Source organism: Equus przewalskii, chromosome 1 (assembly GCF_037783145.1).
Source record: "Equus przewalskii isolate Varuska chromosome 1, EquPr2, whole genome shotgun sequence".
Classification (NCBI taxonomy): Eukaryota; Metazoa; Chordata; class Mammalia; order Perissodactyla; family Equidae; genus Equus; species Equus przewalskii.
The window spans coordinates 88,762,157-88,780,701 of record NC_091831.1 but is presented as its reverse complement, the minus strand read 5'-3'; the positions used below and the strand labels follow the sequence as shown (position 1 = coordinate 88,780,701).

The 18,545-nt window shown below is 42.1% G+C and overlaps 1 long non-coding RNA gene across 2 annotated transcripts in view; it reads left to right on the top strand.

Annotated features, from left to right (window-relative positions):
- LOC139082921 (uncharacterized) overlaps positions 1-12,874 on the top strand; it is a 28,365-nt gene extending 15,491 nt beyond the window's left edge. For both annotated transcript variants that reach the window (XR_011539284.1, XR_011539283.1), the window contains exons 4-7: positions 1,367-1,501; positions 2,874-3,057; positions 4,194-4,360; positions 11,557-12,874. This is a non-coding gene — a long non-coding RNA (uncharacterized lncRNA). The remainder of the gene's footprint in view (positions 1-1,366; positions 1,502-2,873; positions 3,058-4,193; positions 4,361-11,556) is intronic.
- The last annotated feature ends 5,671 nt before the right edge of the window (positions 12,875-18,545 follow it).

Here is an 18,545-nt window from a genome sequence, read left to right as displayed (position 1 = left end):
ACCTTGACTTTGGTCTCATGAGCTTCTGAGCAGAGAACCCAGTCATGCTGTGCTGGATGTCTGACCCACAGAAACCGTGAGATAATAAATGTATGCTGTTTTAAGCCACTAAAGTTGCTGTAAATTTTTACAGTGGTGTTAGGAAACTAATGGAGATGACACGTTTTCTCCTCCTCCTCTGTCTCTTTCCCTTTTCCTCTTCTCCTCCTCTTGTCCAGCTGAGGTTCTCTGCAGCCTTCAGCGGGAGGCGGATACCAGAGGAGTGTTGCCGTCTTACCTAGAAGAGACGGGCGGTGGAGGCAAGATTGTTCAGGGAGTTGGGCTGAATGTGGGGCTCGTGCCTGCTAAGCTAAGCTGTTGGAGACACCCCGGAAATGGCTTCCTTCCACAGGAGGACTCTTGGGCTGCTTTCACGCCTTTATCAGCTTGGGGTGCCTGAGCAGAAATTGGCATTCTGCAAGCTCATCCTCGGCTCATATCTCATCCTCCTTCCTCTCCTTTGCTTCTTGCTCACTGTGCAAAAGTTCCTCCCCACAGGGTGCCTTGAAGATGAAGTGGAATCGTCATTCACACTTCCTTAAGAAATCCCTTTTTTGGAGACTGTCTTAACTTGGTCAGATTTTGAGAATTAGCACTAACATATGGATGTGTTTTATTCAGTCCTGGTGGAGTTTGCAGACCTCCTCAAGAGGAAGTTTGTTAACTCCAATGTTTTTTTCATTACCCAGGTATAGTATTTTATTTATTCCTTTCTTCCTTTAGTTAGCATTGGGAAGGTTTTTGTTGTTCTTCGCCTTTTACGAAACAATCACTTCTCCATTTGGTTGATGCATTCTGTAAGGCACAAAGCCAGCGCCTCTGTGAAGTCTTTCTTGATTCGTGACTTGTCACTCCCACCTATTTTTGTACGTCCCATGGACATCATTCTTATCAGGCCATATTGAGTTCTCGGTAGATGTGTTCCCTCCCCTTCTGGATTGAGGGTCCCTATGTGTCTTGTCTCTCCAGCATCCAGGATAATGGGGGAGCCCAGGGGCTGCTCGGTGAAAGGATGGGAAAGGAGCAATGAATGCAGAGGCAGCCTGCTAAAACGCAGACAGATGGGACCTGCCAGATTGCAGAAAGCAGCTGCGTGTGAGGCATAAAAACCAAAGCAGTTAATTAAAAACATTTTTATTTGACCTGATTAAAAAGAAGTAAAGGCTGTGAGACGTTTCTACTGAGGAATTAAGGAGGATAGGAGTCAAGTGGAGGGCAAATATGCACTCTGGGAAGGGGAGAGGCCAAGGAACCAGGAGTTCTCTGCTGGAGTCTTAGCATGGCCACTGGCACATGGTGACCTTGGGCCTTGGACTTTCCACCCAAGGTGACGAGGATTTTGCATTCCCTGAGGACTGAGAGCTCTTTCACCAGGCATCGATTGTGCTGGCTGAGCAGGCCAGGAAGAGCAGTCACTGTTAACACCGCGCCTGAGCTGGATGGAGTCTAATCCAGGATCAAGGTAGGTGAAACAGAAAGTCAAGGCCCCACTAACATTTCCTAGTTGCACAGTTATTGTTTTGACCTGGGAGCATGCCCACTAGGGTCTCCAAATTCCTGTATGGAGAACAAATGCACATTCCCGCATTTATCTTCGCTCCTTGGAACCCCTGTCCCTGTGTTTGCTGATGTCCCTTTAGGGGGAGAATGGGAACCTAACTTGGTTTTGCTGTGGTCCCTAGAAACTACAAAAGCCAGCTGGGTGGGAGCCAAGAGGGAGCCTCGCTTTGCAGAGGGTTAACATAAAAACAGCCTTCCTCCTGAAATTGCCCCCTTCCATGACCCCAGGCAGAGAATTCTCCCTCGGGAAGGACCTTACCCACCAGAGAACAAGTTGTTTTTCAGAAGAGGAAACCTGAGATCTCCCCAAGGGGAAGCTAACCCAAGACCAGAGCAGCCAAGGTTTACTGCTTTTGTCTTTCTGTAGCAAAGCGGGTGCTTTGCTTTCTCACAGTGAAATCTCAGTAGGCAAAGAAGCAGCTGAGATTTCTGGTCTCTGCTTGGTGTGGCGGGCAGTAGACTGACAAAGGATATGGGAAGATTTTGCTTTGCACTTAGTGCCTGGTGCTGAAGGGCCCAAGCAGATGGAGAAATACAGGTGACACTAAGGACATCCCCACAACCAGGCCTGCAAGGTCTTTGTGAAGTAAAGTGCCTCGTTCCAAAGCAGGCTGGAGACCCAGTAGCTGACTAAGAACACATGAGGCCATGTACCCGGGAGCTCAGGAATGCTTCTCTCCTGGAGATCAGGGCTGCATAGTCCCTGGAGAGCTTTCCTCCTAGATGAAGGGATGCTTCTTTATGGGATGGAGTAGTAGCAAGTCCTTTGGAATTCAGCCTCTGCCGCTTAATAGCCGTGTGACATTGGCCAAATTTTCTAGTCGAAGGTTCCTTACTTGACAACTTGGAAAATGAACATTTGCCCCATTGATTCGTTGTGAAGGTTGAATTATTTAACATATACAGGACTTCTTTAATGGCCTCAGGTTATCAGCTCTTGCCAGATTTTCTCCCAGTTGCCATATGAATGTTAATGAAATTACGCAAAAACAGTTCTGAAAATAGGAGCAGTCACTGGTCACAACATTTTGGGGGAAATTTTCCTAACCGCAATTCTGATGAAGGATTCATCAGGTACTTACTGTCTCCTGGCCTCTTTTTCTTATCAGTGCAAGTAGTTTATAACCTTGTTTGATAATTAGCCTTCTACCCATAATTCTCAGCTTCTTTGGTGGCACGGGTTCTGTCCACTGTCTCCTCTGAAAGGGATGGTGCCAGTTGCTGGGGAATAAGTAGGAAGAACAACCACTTCTCTTCCTATTGTCTGCCCATAGGTCAGAGAAAGACTCTGCTCCAACCAAGGAACAGCCAGGACTCTTTCCGAGGGGCAGAAGCTTGCCCACCATCTCCTGCTTTCATTGGATCTATTCTGCTCTTTCCAGAGTCTGTAATTTGCATATACAACCTCACCATTGTGCATTGCATCCTGGGGGCTGTTGTGGAAAAGGATGGAGAAAGGTGAACCCTGGGAACAGGGAATGCCGGGAGTGGGTGGCAGTTTACAGGTTTTTGTGAACTGCATTTGGTCGAAGGAGGACCCCCAACTTACTCTCACCTTTGCTAGGAATTACATTCTTTGTCTTAAAGTCAGGCCTAAAATCAGAGCAGGAGATATATTAGATGCTAGAAGTTGAAGTCAGGGAGGTGAACACCAGTCTTTCTTCTGGCTTTAACTCTGACGAGTGATTCTTCTTGGCTCTGGCACTTGCTGGGTGTGTTATTTTCGGTAAAGTATTTCACATCTTGGATCTCTCATTTCTGGAATAGAGAGAGCATTATCTCTGTCATAGGGCTGTAAGGGAGATTCAGTTCTCAGTACGTGGTACTTGGTTCTTAGTTCATACTTCTTGGGACATAGTAAGGCCTCAATAAGTACATTATTATCAATTATTATGCCTAATCCAGCATCTGCACTGGAGAAGGGGCAGGCAAGGCAAGCCATCCACTCTATTAAGAAATCCCAGGCCCAACCAGAAAGAATCACGTTTGAGGATGAAATAGCAGAAAAAGAAAACAAAACAAGCAACAGGCAAAGTGAGGCCTTTCAAAGAATCCTGAAGCAAAATTTATTTATAATCAGATACATAAGAACATTTGCCTAACGTGCATTTTAGAAAACACGGCCTTCATGAAACAAGAATAGGCAAAGAAAAGGAGTGAAGAGAATGAGATGCAAAGTCAACAGATGAGATGGTAAGAAAGCTAATTGAATTTGGAAGAGATTTTCAGAGAACTGAAAGCAAATTAACCTGTGGATCCAGTTGTTAGTACACCATGCAGAAAGGAACTATTCCAAGTGACACTAAGACACAGTACTTTTGCATCTCTAAAGGAATGTTCTCTAAGGACAAAAAGAATGGCAAAATAAATTGTATTCAATAATCATATTGGTGGTAGTAGTGTTGATACGATTGTTCTGTAACTATGTGTATGTCTTGGAATAAATCAAATGAGTGATTGTGTTGTTGACATTGAATACCAAGACTTTTGGCATCTGATTGAAAGGAGACACAGATATAAAGATGGATGAGGTTAAGTAACAACTCTGTAACTCTGAATCTGAATTGTCATTGTGAACTGTATTTTACCTTCAGATGTCTTCCTGTCTGTTGACTGAGAGGCCCAGAAGTCATGACCAGCCCAGAAAGCGGTGGGCATACCTAGAGTTAAGACTGTGACCTCTAAAACCATTGACCACGGAGAGGAACCAGAGCTTCCTGGAGAATTGGCAGATTCCAGCTCTGGGGAAGAAAAGTTCAAGGTGAGCCTCAACAACTCGTTATGCTAGATAGCAAAGAACCTACTGAATATGACGAGGGATGTGTCAAAGGACTTAGGAGACCATCTGAATAAGCTCCTACTGGCTACAGATGGGACAAGTTTGTCATCCAAAAGAATAATGATGGCAATTGATTGATGGACACATCCAATAAGTTCCAATGCATGTGTTCATAACAATAATAACTAGAGAAAACTCATCAATAACTTTGGAGGATGCTGGGGAATCACCTTATTGTTTTAAAATCTAGGAAAGGAAGGGGAAATAGCAAACATTCATCCTGCTTTTATTTTAGGATTTCTTCCTCTGGTGATGGGTTGGGGAGGAGTAGCTTCTCTGTATAGACGAATTTCAGCTGACGAGCAAAGCATGATGAAGTTAGACCACTTTGAAGTCCCTAAAGCATTAATGAATCCAGGCAATGGAGCCAGACAATGCTTAAATGGCTGATAACATCACAACAAGAGGGACAACCAGACATGTCTATATGTCCTCGTGGACACAAACACCACCACCTTCGAAATAGTCTTGCTTGTGTGTGTGTGTGAGTGTGTGTGTGTGTGCGCGCGCACAAAGGAGGAGTGTGGAAGAATGAATAAATAAAGACTTCGTGACGTTCCTGATGTCAGTCTTCCAGTGCAAGCTTTAGAGACCACCTTGCTTGCAGGTCCACTGGAAAGTTCTGTTTTCCTAGAACTTCATTGTAACTCTGACTCTGATGAAGCCTCTAGATCTAAATACCAATTTTCAGGAAGCACAAGAGACAAAAGAACACGTTGATAATGCCAGGGGGATGCAATCAGCAAAATCTTTTTTTCTAGATAAATTTAATGCATTTTTGTATGATTATTGAACTGTTTATCCTTCTTCTACATCAAATTTTGTGGGTTTTTGCTTATCATACTCTTCTTGGATTTATTTTTATCTTCTTTTCTGCCTTCTGAATTGATAAAATTTTCTTAATTCCCTCTTCTTCTCCCTCCTGTTTGGCAAGCTAAATTGGTTGTATTTCTTGTAATGGTTACTCTTAAACTTGAAGATATATATTAATTATGTGTTTATGTAATTTGGTATCTTTCTAGTCTCTTTCAAACATAAGAAAGGTAGAAAAAAGCTTTAGTTTACTTTATTACGTACTGTTCTTCAGTTCTGCTTCTTGTGACTATGATCCAACGCTTTGGTTCAATATTTTTAATACAAAAATCTGAGTTTTATTGTTATGTTTACAGACAGTATTTGGCCACTTTCTTTACTCACTATTGCTTTTTGCATCACTAACTTCCATCTGTGTTCACTTATTTTTTATTGTTGAAATAGATTATTGTTTTTAAAATTTAATCCTTTTTTGTAGCATACTAAAATTCTTTTTAATTGCTAACAAATAAAAACAAAGTGGTGCACAACTTTAATATTTTAGAGAAGTACTTTCTAGAATTTATTATTCTTTTCTCCCCCACTTTTGATATGCCTTTTTTTATTGCAGTAACATTGGTTTATAAAATTTGCATATATTTCGGGGCTGGCCCCGTGGCCGAGTGGTTAAGTTCGCGCGCTCCGCTGCAGGCGGCCCAGGGTTTCGTCGGTTCGAATCCTGGGCGCGGACATGGCACTGCTCGTCAGACCACGCTGAGGCAGCGTCCCACATGCCACAACTAGAGGAACCCACAACGAAGAATACACAACTATGTACCGGGGGGCTTTGGGGAGAAAAAGGAAAAAATAAAATCTTTAAAAAAAAAAAAAGTTTACTTTAAAAAAAAAAAATTTGCATATATTTCAGGTGTGCATCATTATATTTCAATGTCTGTGTAGATTACATTGTGTTCACCACCCGAAACTAATTACAATCCATCATCATACACGTGTGCCTAACCACCCCTTTCCCCATTGGTAACCACCAATCCAATCTCTGTCTCTATGTGATTGTTTGTTGTTGTTTTTATCTTCTATTTATGAATAAGATCATATGGTATTTGACTTTCTCCAACTAACTTATTTCATTTAGCATAATACCCTCAGGGTCCATCCATGTTGTCACAAATGTTCAGATTTCATCATTTCTTATTGCTGAGTAGTATTCCATTGTGTATAAATACCACATCTTCTTTATCCATTCATCCCTTGATGGGCACCTAGGTTGCTTCCAAGTCTTGGCTATTCTGAATAATGCTGCAATGAACATAGGGGTGCAAATATCTTTACAAATTTGTGTTTTTGTGTTCTTTGGATAAATAACCAGCAGTAGAATAGCTGGACCATATGGTATTTCTATTCTTAATTTTTTGAGAAATCTCCATACTGTTTTCCATAGTGGCTGCACCAGTTTGAGTAAACTGGTGGGAGGGTTCCCCTCAGCAGTGTACGAGGGTTCCCTTCTCTCCACATCCTCTCCAACACTTGTTTCCTGTCTCATTAATAATAGCCCTTCTGACGGGCATGAGGTGATAGCTCTTTGTAGTTCTGATTTGCATTTCTCTAAGAGTTAATGATGTTGAACTTCTTTTCATGTGCCTGTTGGCCATCTGTATATGTTTGGAGAAATGTCTGTTCAGATCTTTTGCCCATTTTTTAATTTTTGTTGTTGAGATGTATGAGTTCTTTATATATCTTGGATATTCACTCCTTATTAGATATATGGTTTGCAAATATCTTCTCCCAATTGTTAGGTTGTCTTTTCGTTTTGTTGATGGTTTCCTTTGCTGTGCAGAAGCTTTTTAGTTTGTTGTAGTCCCATTTGTTTATTTTTTCTTCTGTTTTCCTTGCCCAGTCAGACATGGTACTTGAAAATATACTGCTAAGATTGATGTCAGAGTGTCCTGCCTATGTTTTCTTCTAGAAGTTTCATGATTTCAGGTCTTAAATTCAAGTCTTTAATCAATTTTGAGTTAATTTTTCTGTATGGTGTAAGATAATGGTCTACTTTCATTATTTTGCATGTGGCTCTCCAGTTTCCCCAACACTGTTTATTGAAGAGACTCTCCTTTCTCCATCGTATGCTCTTGGCTCCCTTGTCGAAAATTAGCTGTCCGTAGATGTGTGGGTTTATTTCTGGGCTCTCAATTCTGTTCCATTGATCTGTGTGTCTGTTTTTATGCCAGTACCATGCTGTTTTGGTTACTATAGGTTTGTAGTATATTTTGAAATCAGGGAGTGTGATACCTCCAGCTTTGTTCTTTTTTCTCAGGATTCCTTTGGCTATTCAGGATCTTTTATTTTCCCATACAAATTTTAGGATTCTTTGTTCTATTTTTGTGAAAAATGTCGTTAGAACTTTGATGGGAATTGCACTGAATCTGTAGATTGCTTTAGGAAGCATGGACATTTTGACTATGTTAATTCCTCCAATCCGAGAGCGTGGAATATCTTTCCACTTCTTTGTGTCTTCAATTTCTTTCAACAATGTTTCATAGTTTCAGTGTACAGATCTTTCACCTCTTTGGTTAAATTTATTCCTAGTTATTTTATTCTTTTTGTTGTGATTGTAAATGGGATTGTATTCTTTTTTTTTTTTTTTTAAGATTTTATTTTTCTCCTTTTTCTCCCCAAAGCCCCCCGGTACATAGTTGTATATTTCATTGTGGGTCCTTCTAGTTGTGGCATGTGGGACGCTGCCTCAGCGTGGTCTGATGAGCAGTGCCATGTCCGCGCCCAGGATTGGAACCAATGAAACCCTGGGCCGCCTGCAGTGGAGCGCGTGAACTTAACCACTCGGCCACGGGGCCAGCCCCATGGGATTGTATTCTTAATTTCTCTTTCTGCTACTTCGTTGATAGTGTATAGAAACACAACTATATTTTTGTATATTGATTTTGTATCCTGCAACTTTATAGTATTCATTTATTATTTCTAAAAGTTTTTTGGTGGATTCTTTAGGGTTTTCTATATATAATATCATGTTATCTGCAAAAAGTGACAGTTTCACTTCTTCCTTTCCAATTTGGATCCCTTTTATTTCTTTTTCTTGTCTGATTGCTCTGGCTAGGACTTCCAATACTATGTTAAATAAGAGTAGTGCAAGTGGGCATCCTTGTCTGGTTCCTATTCTTAGAGGGATAGCTTTCAGTTTTTCTCCATTGAGAATGATATTAGCTGTGACTTTGTCATATATGGCCTTTATTGTATTGAGGTACTTTCCTTCTATACCCATTTCATTGAGAGTTTTTATCATAAATGGATGCTGTATCTTGTTAGATGCTTTCTCTGCATCTATTGAGCTGATCATGTGATTTTTATTCTTCATTTTGTTAATGTGGTGTATCACATTGATTGATTTGAGGATGTTGAACCATCCCTGCATCCCTGGAATAAATCCCACTTGATCATGATATATGATCTTTTTAATGTATTGTTGTATTTGATTTGCTAGTATTTCGTTGAGGATTTTTGCATCAATGTTCATCAGTGATATTGGCCTGTAATTTCCTTTTTTGTGTTTTTCTATTCTGGTTTTGGTATCAGGATAATGTTGGCTTCGTAGAATGAGTTAGGAAGCCTCCCCTCCTCTTCAATTTTTCAGAGGAGTTTGAGAAGGATAAGTATTAAGTCTTCTTTGAATCTTTGTTAGAATTCACCAGGGAAGCTGTCTGGTCCTGGACTTTTTTTGGGGGGAAATCTTTGATTGTTGTTTCAATCTCCTTACTGGTGATTGGCCTATTCAAATTCTCTGTGTCTTCTCGATTCAGTTTTGGAAGGTTGTGTGATTCTAAGATTTATCCATTTTTCTAGATTATCTAATTTATTGGCATATAGCTTTTCATAGTATTCTCTTATAATCTTTCATATTTCCGAGGTGTCCATTGTAATTTCTCCTCTTTCATTTCTGATTTTATTTATTTGAGACTTCTCTCTTTTTCTCTTGGTGGATCTAGCTAAATATTTGTCAATTTTGTTTATCTTTTTAAAGAACCAGATCTTTGTTTCATTGGTTTCGAAATAGATTATTTGATGATTCTTTCAATAAGGGTCTGTGAGTGGTAAGCTTTCTGTTTCGTAAGTCTGAAATGTGTTTATTTTGCTCTAACTCATGAGTGAAAGTTTGTAAATATATTGTTCCAGTTGACAATTATGTCCCTTCAGCACAGAGGGAAGCCATCTCCTTGTCTTCTGGCTTCTGTACTTGTTCATGAGAATTTGAGAGCAATTTTCTTGTCTTTCCTTATAGCTTTTACGTTTCCTCTGTATTCTTGACATATGCATCATCACCATAGCTTATCTAGCTGTGGATTTATTTCTATTCTTCTTGTACGGCTTTGATCTAAAAAACTCTTATCTTTTTTAATGCTAGATAATTCTTGGCCGTTGTCTCTTTGTATATTGCTGCTCTTCCATTCCCTCTGTTTTTTACTTTGGGAAATCTTATTACACATATATTGGAGTCTTTCAATCTAGTCTCCATATCTTACTTTCTTCTTCATACTTCTTATTCTTATCTTTCTCTGGGTAAAATCCTCAGAGAGCTTCCCATTCACCACTGTCCAGTTAATTCACTGGTCCAACTGAACTCTGGGCAATCTGGAATTTATTGCATCTGTAGGAGTTGGTCCTACGAGAAGAGCCTTCTCGTCTCCCTCCCAGAACTGCTGTTGCTGTTGCAAGTTGCAGCCCCAGGCAGTGGTCACAACTGGTTTTTAACCTTTCACATGAGGGGGTCGGTCTCAGCCCTGTTATGTGGCAGGATGGCTCTTTCCCTCTGTCATGGCTGGGGTTGGGGTCTCCATTAGTCCCTGTAGTTGAACTCCCAGGTGCTTGAAGAATTGATCTGGAATCAGTAATGTCATGGCCTCAGTGCCTTCCTAGCATTTGGTTTGTCTTTAGTTTTTGGTTCACTGAGAAATTTTTTTTTCTCTTTGAAAGTGACTTAGTCTTAATTTTTTAAAAAAAAGTCCAGCTAAAACTATTTAAATATATAGTTGCTCTGTTTAGAATGGAGGGGGTGTTTAAAGCGTGAACCCTCAACTTGGAGTCCGTCTTTGAGCTCTTTGAGGGGAAGATCTGGGTTCTCTCCCTATCTATTCAGAAATGTAAAGTTAGCATCACAGCTCGTCATAGCTCACAACCAGATATCTACTGAATAAACTGTTCATCTGGGTGAGTAGTTTTCAGACTTAATCTTCACACTGGAATTGTTTTCCCCAAATAAATTTGTTACATGCAAGTGCACGATACATAAACATATAAAAGTGAGATTTTATTAGTACACAGTTACTTTATTGAGTTCACATTTGTGACATTTACTTATTTTAAAGCCATTTACTGAGTTTACAGAGGCTTTGGAAAAATGAACACTTTTTCAATTCCTGTGGGTGAGAAAACCTGTTATTTTAGCCTGCACTTTCAATTTTTTTGGCTTTCTTCTTTTTTTAACTTCCTTCTCTTTCTTTTTTGCTTTCTTCTTTCTTTCCTTCCTTCCTTTTTCCCACCTTCTCTCTCTCACTCTCTTTTCCTTCCTTCCACTGTTTCAACCAGCGACTGTTTGAAAATCACTGGGACACCATGGTCCCCCGTGAGGCAGCTGGTGACTTTTCCCGGTCCCACTGAGAGTCACTGTCAGAGGTGGAGCCAGATGGGGCTTTCTGGCCTCGTTCCCACACGGGAGGCCTTTGTCTTATTGTGATGTCATTTCAAAGAGAGATGAAGCCATGTTGTGGAGGGTTCACCACCTCCCCTTGTCCTACATGACCAGCCACACCACAGGCAAGTAAGGCTCAGGCCTGTCTTTTTCATGCCCTTCTTTTTCTCATTCTCCTCCAAAACCCTCTTGCTCAGTGTAGACAACAGGAAGGAGCTGGAACAAGAACCAGTAGTTGGTGGCCTCAGATGGTGGCCTGACTGCGGACATCAGTGGAGGATCATCCTGAGCATCCTTTCATATGTGAAACAGACCATGAGCAGACTTTGTGGTTGACAGCCAGTGGCAGGCTCGTGATGGTCATACGTCCATGTGTTGCTCAACAATGGGGCTACGTTCTGAGAAAGGCATTGTTAGGTGAATTTGTGGTTGTGCTAACATCATAGAGTGAACTTATACAAACCTGGATGATAAAGCCTGCTACACACCTAGGCTGTATGGTGCTAATCTTATGGGACCACCATCATATACGTGGTTTGTCATTGATGGAAACGTCGTCATGGAGTGCATGACTGCTCTTTCTTAATATTCTCTGCTGTTTTGTGAACAGAATCTGGATGCATATGTCCAGGGGAAGGAGATGTAAAACTCTCATTTCCACAGGATTTCAGCTCAGGAGCAGCAATCAAAGGCATAGAGTGTGTGTGCTGGTAAGTGTTTAACCCCTGGCTCTGTGAAAATAAAAGCTCTGGTTTGTAGCACTGATCAATTTCTGTTGTAATATTTCCACTATGGCCAATTTCAAGCTACCAACTATTTAACACCTGTTTTGCAAAATTGTCAAAAATTTAACAACCGGTTTTCTCAAGCTGGTGCAAGCTGGCTTGGGCACAACCCTGGCCCAGAGACATGAGGGCAAAGTTTCCCTGGGCGAATTCTGAGGGCTCTCATTACATGTGGCGTTTCCAATCAGTGTGTGGGCCTCCAGCTCTTTTATCAGACACTGTTCTAGGGTGCCCAGGTGTTGGCAATGTCCTCAACCTTTGTCCCCAGCTGCTCCTCCAGCTTCTGGCCCAGCTGTGGTGAGCTTCATCATTGGGTCAGCTGTGTTTGTTCGAAGGGTCACCATGGCAGGTGGTTAGATAAACATTCATCATGGTTGAAACTTGAGTCTGGTTTTGCTTGCAATTTGGAAGAAGGGAGATGACTAATGATGAAGGGAAGCTTATCCTTGTTAAAGAACTATTTAGGAACTGGAGAGAGTAAATGAAATAAAGCCTGCCTACTCGGACTACACATGACGACATCCTCCAGCTGAATAGCGTGGTAGAAGGAAGAGAGAGGAAATGGGATCCATAATGTCTTGTCTCTCCAAAAAGAGACTGTTCAAGCTCAGTAACAGAAAAATTTTGAATAATAGGTGAGTACTGTTGCCTTGGGAAACACTGCACTTCAGCAGTTTCTTTGCTGGCTGTTTTTATTGGGGGTTCTACCAACGTGTTTACAGAGAAAAACAGGCACAGAAATCCAGTTATGTGGTCATCTCACGATGGAGATTCACGTATAAGCAGTGACTCAAAGGACACAATTCAGGAGATAAAGCGAATATGGGCTGGGCCACAATCAGGCAATCAGTCTTGAAATTCATGAAGTTTTTGCCAGCACAGATCGTCTTTGAAGTGAGGACAGCGTATCCGATTGTTAGCAATGACGACCAAAGAAAACCCTAATGACACTTGGATTCCTACATTATTGTGCTAACTTTAAAGCAGACACATATTACGTATTTATTAAATTTTTCAAAATGTTGCAAGAAAGAAGGCTATTCTGTAAATTCTACAAGATCATGACAGGCAAATTAGGTCATAACCAGGATCAGCATTTCCTACATGTCCTCCACTTTGGAAATTAAAAAACGCTCTGATGATTATTTTTGTTACCGTTTTTCATTGCGTTGTTCTCATTCGCTGGTTGCAGATGCTATCAGCAAAATCATAGAATGCTAAAATCTCAACTTATGAAGGAAGAGGGGGTTGGAGGGAAATGAAAAGGGAAATCAGTGGTTGTTTGTTGAGTAACTCTGCTGTTCCAGGAACTGTATAAGGCCCTCTTACTAATCAGATTCCCACACCTTTGTGAAGGAGATGTGGAACACTGTACTACTTATTCCAAATATTTATTGCTCCCCCCAAGCCCATCGCTGTAGGGGCCCCCAGTACCTTTCCCATGGGAAGAGCTTACAGGTTCGTTCACTGAAGGTAGGTTCGGTCATACGACTTGCTCTGACCAGTGAACTTGAGCTTAGATGATGTGTGCCCTTCCTAGCAAAACCCTTAAAAGTCATTGCTGTTTCTGCCATTGCTCTTTTCCATCTGCTAAGAGAATGGCAGGTCTCAGGGAGGGGCTGCTCCTTCAGCCTGGATCCCAGGACGAAGAAGATATGAGGAGCAGAGCCACAGCTGATCTGCCGCCAACATGAACTTGAATGAGAAATGAACCCTTGTGGCTGTAAGTCACCAGGATTGGGGTGTTTGTTATGGCAGCAAAACTGAGCAAAATGTTGACCAATATAAGAATTGCTGCCAGGAAAGGGCGCTCCATAACAACAACAAAAACTAAAATATGTGGCATTGCCAAGACATTGGATAAAACTGTTGCCTACGACAGCTTGAAAAGCAGATAATGAATCTAATGGACTTGTGCCTTTATGAGAAAGTGGGAAAATAGAATGTTGTAGTGTGAGTTGGTTGCTATTGGAAATGTACTAAAAGAATGAGGTTAGCTCAGGAAAAAATTGGCCAATATGCAAGCAGAATTGAAAGAGAATACAGAGTCTAGAAATTCCAGGATGTGCGTGCTTGGAAGATGTGCTTGGTTTTCATTTATCACCTATACAATATAAATGAGGCATGCTTTGACACGTCTCCAAAAGAATTGTAGGGGTCACTTATATGTGTTGCTGATTAAAATTAAAGATATAGAAAACTATGTTTTTGAGAGAGTCCTACTGTCAAAAGAGACCCAGCGTGGATCAAGCAGGTTGAGTCTGTTGAAGACTTAAAAGGACCTCAGGGCACCTAATCTTTTATAAGAAGAAATAGCCATCCATCCCATAAGAAGGGCATATTGTCCACTGCCATCTTCAGAGGTGGACAAGAAGGACAATTCAAAAGGGAGGGTTTTCAAGAGGGCACGGCCGTGAAAAACAATGGATTCCCAATCTCAGCTTAAAGGGTTTTTTAAACATCTTTCCGGCAGGATTTCAGAATTTTATGGACCAGTAACTGAGGAGTGCTTCCTATCCCCCATTTCCTTTCCACATGTGAGTGTTGGTTTGGTTATCCTGTCCTTCTTGACCCATTGTATACTGGGTGTACAGGCGTGTGTGTGTGTGTGAGCAGGGGGTGTGGTGGAGTAGAGAACTTGTCCCTTTAGTTCATAGGTGTCCGTATCAAAAGGAGTTACATATAGACCAGGTGCAAAAACTATCAAAAGACATCTCTGACTTTGGGTCTGAAGCCATTTTTAGACAGGCTTTGGGAGATATTTTTCCTTGGGGCGTGCAGGAGTGTATTTTTCATGCAAAAGGAAGAAAAGTGAATATCTGTGATGAAGAGAGCAGAGTTCGAAAGATTATATGATTTGTTCATAGTATTTGCTGTCCTCCTATTGGTCCACTCTTTCAGAGCCCTTTCCTTGTGCTCCTCCACCCCGTTTATAGCAGGCTTGGACGCGTGACCTGCATCAGCCAATGGAACAGGAGTAGGAGTGGCGTGTGCTACTTCCTAGCAGAAACTCTGAGAGCCATTGCTGTTTCCAGCTCTGTGCTTTTTTCTCTATGCCAGAGAACAGCATGTCCCTGTTAGCAGCCCGGAACCCAGAGTGAAGAAGACACATGGAGCAATGCCACAGCCAGCCCATGGCCAAAATGTAGCATGAGTGATAAACAACACTTATTGTTATAAGCCACAGAGCATTAGGGGTTGTTTGTCACCACCATATAACCTAACGAAAGCTGACAGACAAAGAAAATGAGACTCTTATAGGTGACAAGTTTAACTGCCAAAAGCAGTGTAAGAAAGCACTCTCTAAGCTGTACGCTTGCCGACCTGGGTGTTCATTCACTTGCTTTTGTATTTAATATCTTGATAGCCACACACAGCATTTTATCCAATAGTCTCCATTTTTATGGCTATTAGAAAAGTCAAACAGTTTTTCACATATTCGCATTTTAATTTGGGGAATTTATTCTCTTTTGTGGACCATCTACATCAACTTCTTATTTTCTATTTTATTATTTGCCTTTTCTTAGTGAATTGTAAGGTTTTTTTTTAAACTATTAAGGACATCTTTTCTTACAATAGACTTTGCGCATACTTCTTCCTCATTTGTTTGTTGTTATATATTGTGTATGATGACTTTTGATATATGGAAGTTTAAATATTGTGAGAGGGAGCAGCAAACTAACATCACACTTGGGAAATCTTGGTCATCTTCCTGGGCTGCCTGAGAAAGCAAGGTTGTCCCAGAGCGTGAGATAAAGGCTTGCTATGCACGACGGGGCACGTGATCAGTTACCAGGACTCTCTATGTGAAGCTCAACAGATGTTCCTCACTGCTGCTCCCTCTCCCCATCAGGATTCCTCGTCAGCCCCGACCAGATCACTTCCTGTCTCTTCGGGTACTAGTGAGCTCACCATTTTACATGGTCTTTGCTCCTTGAAAGCTGTAGATGCCTTGAAAAGTTAAGAGCAGAAGGCAAGGAGGCGATGCAGACAGCAGATACCCCAGCCCTAGGCTGGTAGATTGGAGCAGAAGGCAGAACACGAAGTGACGGCCATCGGACTGCTGAGCTTTGCCTACTATGCAAAGATTCTAAAGCTAAAGGTCACTCCTGTCCTTTTTTCCTCATAATATTTGCTGTAGATGCTTTGTGGCCACTGTGGTCTCAGGCCCCATTGCTCCAGATTATGGATAAGTGCTTGAGTTAAGTAAAATGGGGGAACCCTTAAAGGTAACTGGGATTGAAAGATTTGGAAGAATTACGGTCTCAGAGAATTCAGAGTGAGGAGAATCTTTAGAAAGCACTAGTTTAAGATGCCATATGACTCCCATGAATGAATTTTCCCTGAATCTTGAATTCCATTGAATGAGTAATATAATACAAGAAACCACCAAACGGTGCTGCCCTTCTTCCAGAACGTTGATGAATTTTTGTGTGATATGATGTAGGCAAGGCCACACAGAGTGGAGTCTGACTGACTTGTGTGATGCTGCGTCAAAATAAAGTCAGCCTGAGAATTGACAGGTGGGACTTCTGGAAGTAACTTTCCGGTACTAGAGAGAGACCAGAGCGGAGGGTCTAGAGGTGAGCGTGGCAGGTGGCACCCTTGGAGGCAACTTTCAATTCTACTAGAAAGTCCTAAGGTGAATATGCATGGACTTGCACACACTCACAGCGAGCTCAGCTGAGATTCTCTTGCACATTTGGCTCAGCTGGGGTTCTCTGCGAGCTGGAGGCCATAGGGATGGCTAACTTTCCAGGGAGGCATTGCCCCAGTTAGAGAAGGACCCCACTGATCTTCAGATCGCAAGGATAAGCAAGGCAAAGTAACCCTCTGCATAAAGGTGAAGCAAAATATTGCCCAGCTGCCTCTGTCGAATGCTAGCTTCCTTCTCTCCAGGGAAACTAGACTTCTTCTCTGACAAAATAAAATTACGACGTTGGACAATCCAGGTGGAGCTGTCAGGGGAGCAGATGACTACGTGCATCTGGACCTCAGAGAAATCTGGGCTGGCGTCAGCAGTACCTGGGTGGCAACTGAAACCGTGCTCAGGGATGAAGTCACTTGGGGCGAGAGTAGACTCTGCGAAGAGGAGCCAAGAATGAGCCCAGCAGAGTTCCAGCACTGAGAAGGACCGCTCCGAGATCAGAGCGGGAAGGGAAGAACTGTGAGGCTCTATGAGAGGAGGGTCCAGAGAGGCAGGAGGAAAATCTGGACCGTAGGGCATTTTGGATGGCCGGACATGAGTGTTTTAAGGAAGAAGAGAGTGGTCAGTTGTATTAAATGCCACGGGGAGATCAGGTAAGAAGAAACTGTGAATTATTGTATTTCACAGCATCTGTGTCTACATTGGAGAAATTGAGAGAGAAAGAGAAGTCTAAAGTCTGCAGGGTAAGCTGGTGTACTGGAGACCTGGGGCAGAGCAGATGTTGCAGCTTAAGTCTGAAGGCAGTCAGCCTTGTTTCTCTGGGGACCTCTGTCTTTTCTTTTAAGGCCTTCACCTGGTTAGATGAGGCCCATTCACATTGTGAAGGGTAATCTGCTTTACTCAAAGTCTGCTGATTTAAATATTAACCTCATCTGAAGGATACCTTTGCAGCAGCATCCAAATGTCTTTGACTAAATAGTTGTTTACGTCGCCTAGCCAAGTTGCCATAAAATTAGCCATAACGATGGTGAAGGTTGGAGGAGGGTGGGGAAGCTCTGAGATGTTCCTAGAAGAGACGCTGGACCAGAGTGTGTAGTCAGAGAGCCTGGAGTGCCACGGGCCCATCTGAGGGAGGCAATCATGAATTTATGGCCACTCCTGTTTGTCCTCTTGTCTGAGTTCTCTGGCACCATTAGGTCCCTGGCTGCAGAGTCAGAGACAAAGGGGTTTTGATGCAAAAATCAAAACAAAATTGTCTGCTTCATTTTTGGGGAGAAGTTTATCTTTTCACAAGTACGGAGCTCTGTGTGTGTGTTTTGTGTGTGTGTCCTCATCTGAAAGTCTTTCTTCCCACATGGATTACAGCAGCTCTTGCATCTTGTGCCCCTGTACTGTTATTTGTTACTTTCCCCTTTTCTTAGCCTTTTCTTCACTGGCTTGTCTAACTACGCTTATGTGTCTTAAAGCACATCAAACAGATATTGCTGTAAAAGTTGTAAACGTCTACAATAAAACTCCTATTTACCCAGCCCCAACTCTCCCCCAGAGATCCCTGCTTCTTTTTCCGTGTTCACTTTTGACAGTCAGACAGGGCAGGTTCTAAGGGTTGAGATAGTTCCCAAGTAGGGGCCGGCCCTGTCGCCAAACGGTTAAGGTTCCACAGGCTGCACTTTGGTGGTCTGGCTTTGTGGGTTTGGATCCCAGGTGCAGACCTACACCACTTGTCAGCCATGCCGTGGTGGCATCCCACATACAAAATAGACGAAGATTGGTAGCAGTTGTTAGCTCAGAACTAATCTTCCTTAAAAAATAAAAGATAGTTCCCAAGGTTAGTTTATCAATAACTGACCTACACTAAAATCCAGGGATCATGGCTCCAAATCTTTCTATATGACACTGATTCTTTAAGTTTTATTTAAGAAAAACATTAAATGGGGCCAGCCCAGTTGCACAGTGGTTAAGTCCATGCATTCCACTTTGGTGGCCTGGGGTTTGTGGGTTCAGATCCTGGATGTGGACCTACACACCGCTCATCAAGCCATGCTGTGGCAGCATCCCACATACAAAATAGAGGAAGATTGGCACCTATGTTAGCTCAGGGCCAATCTTCCTCACCAAAAAAACAAACAAACAAAACATTGAACACTATAGATTCATTGATCTTGG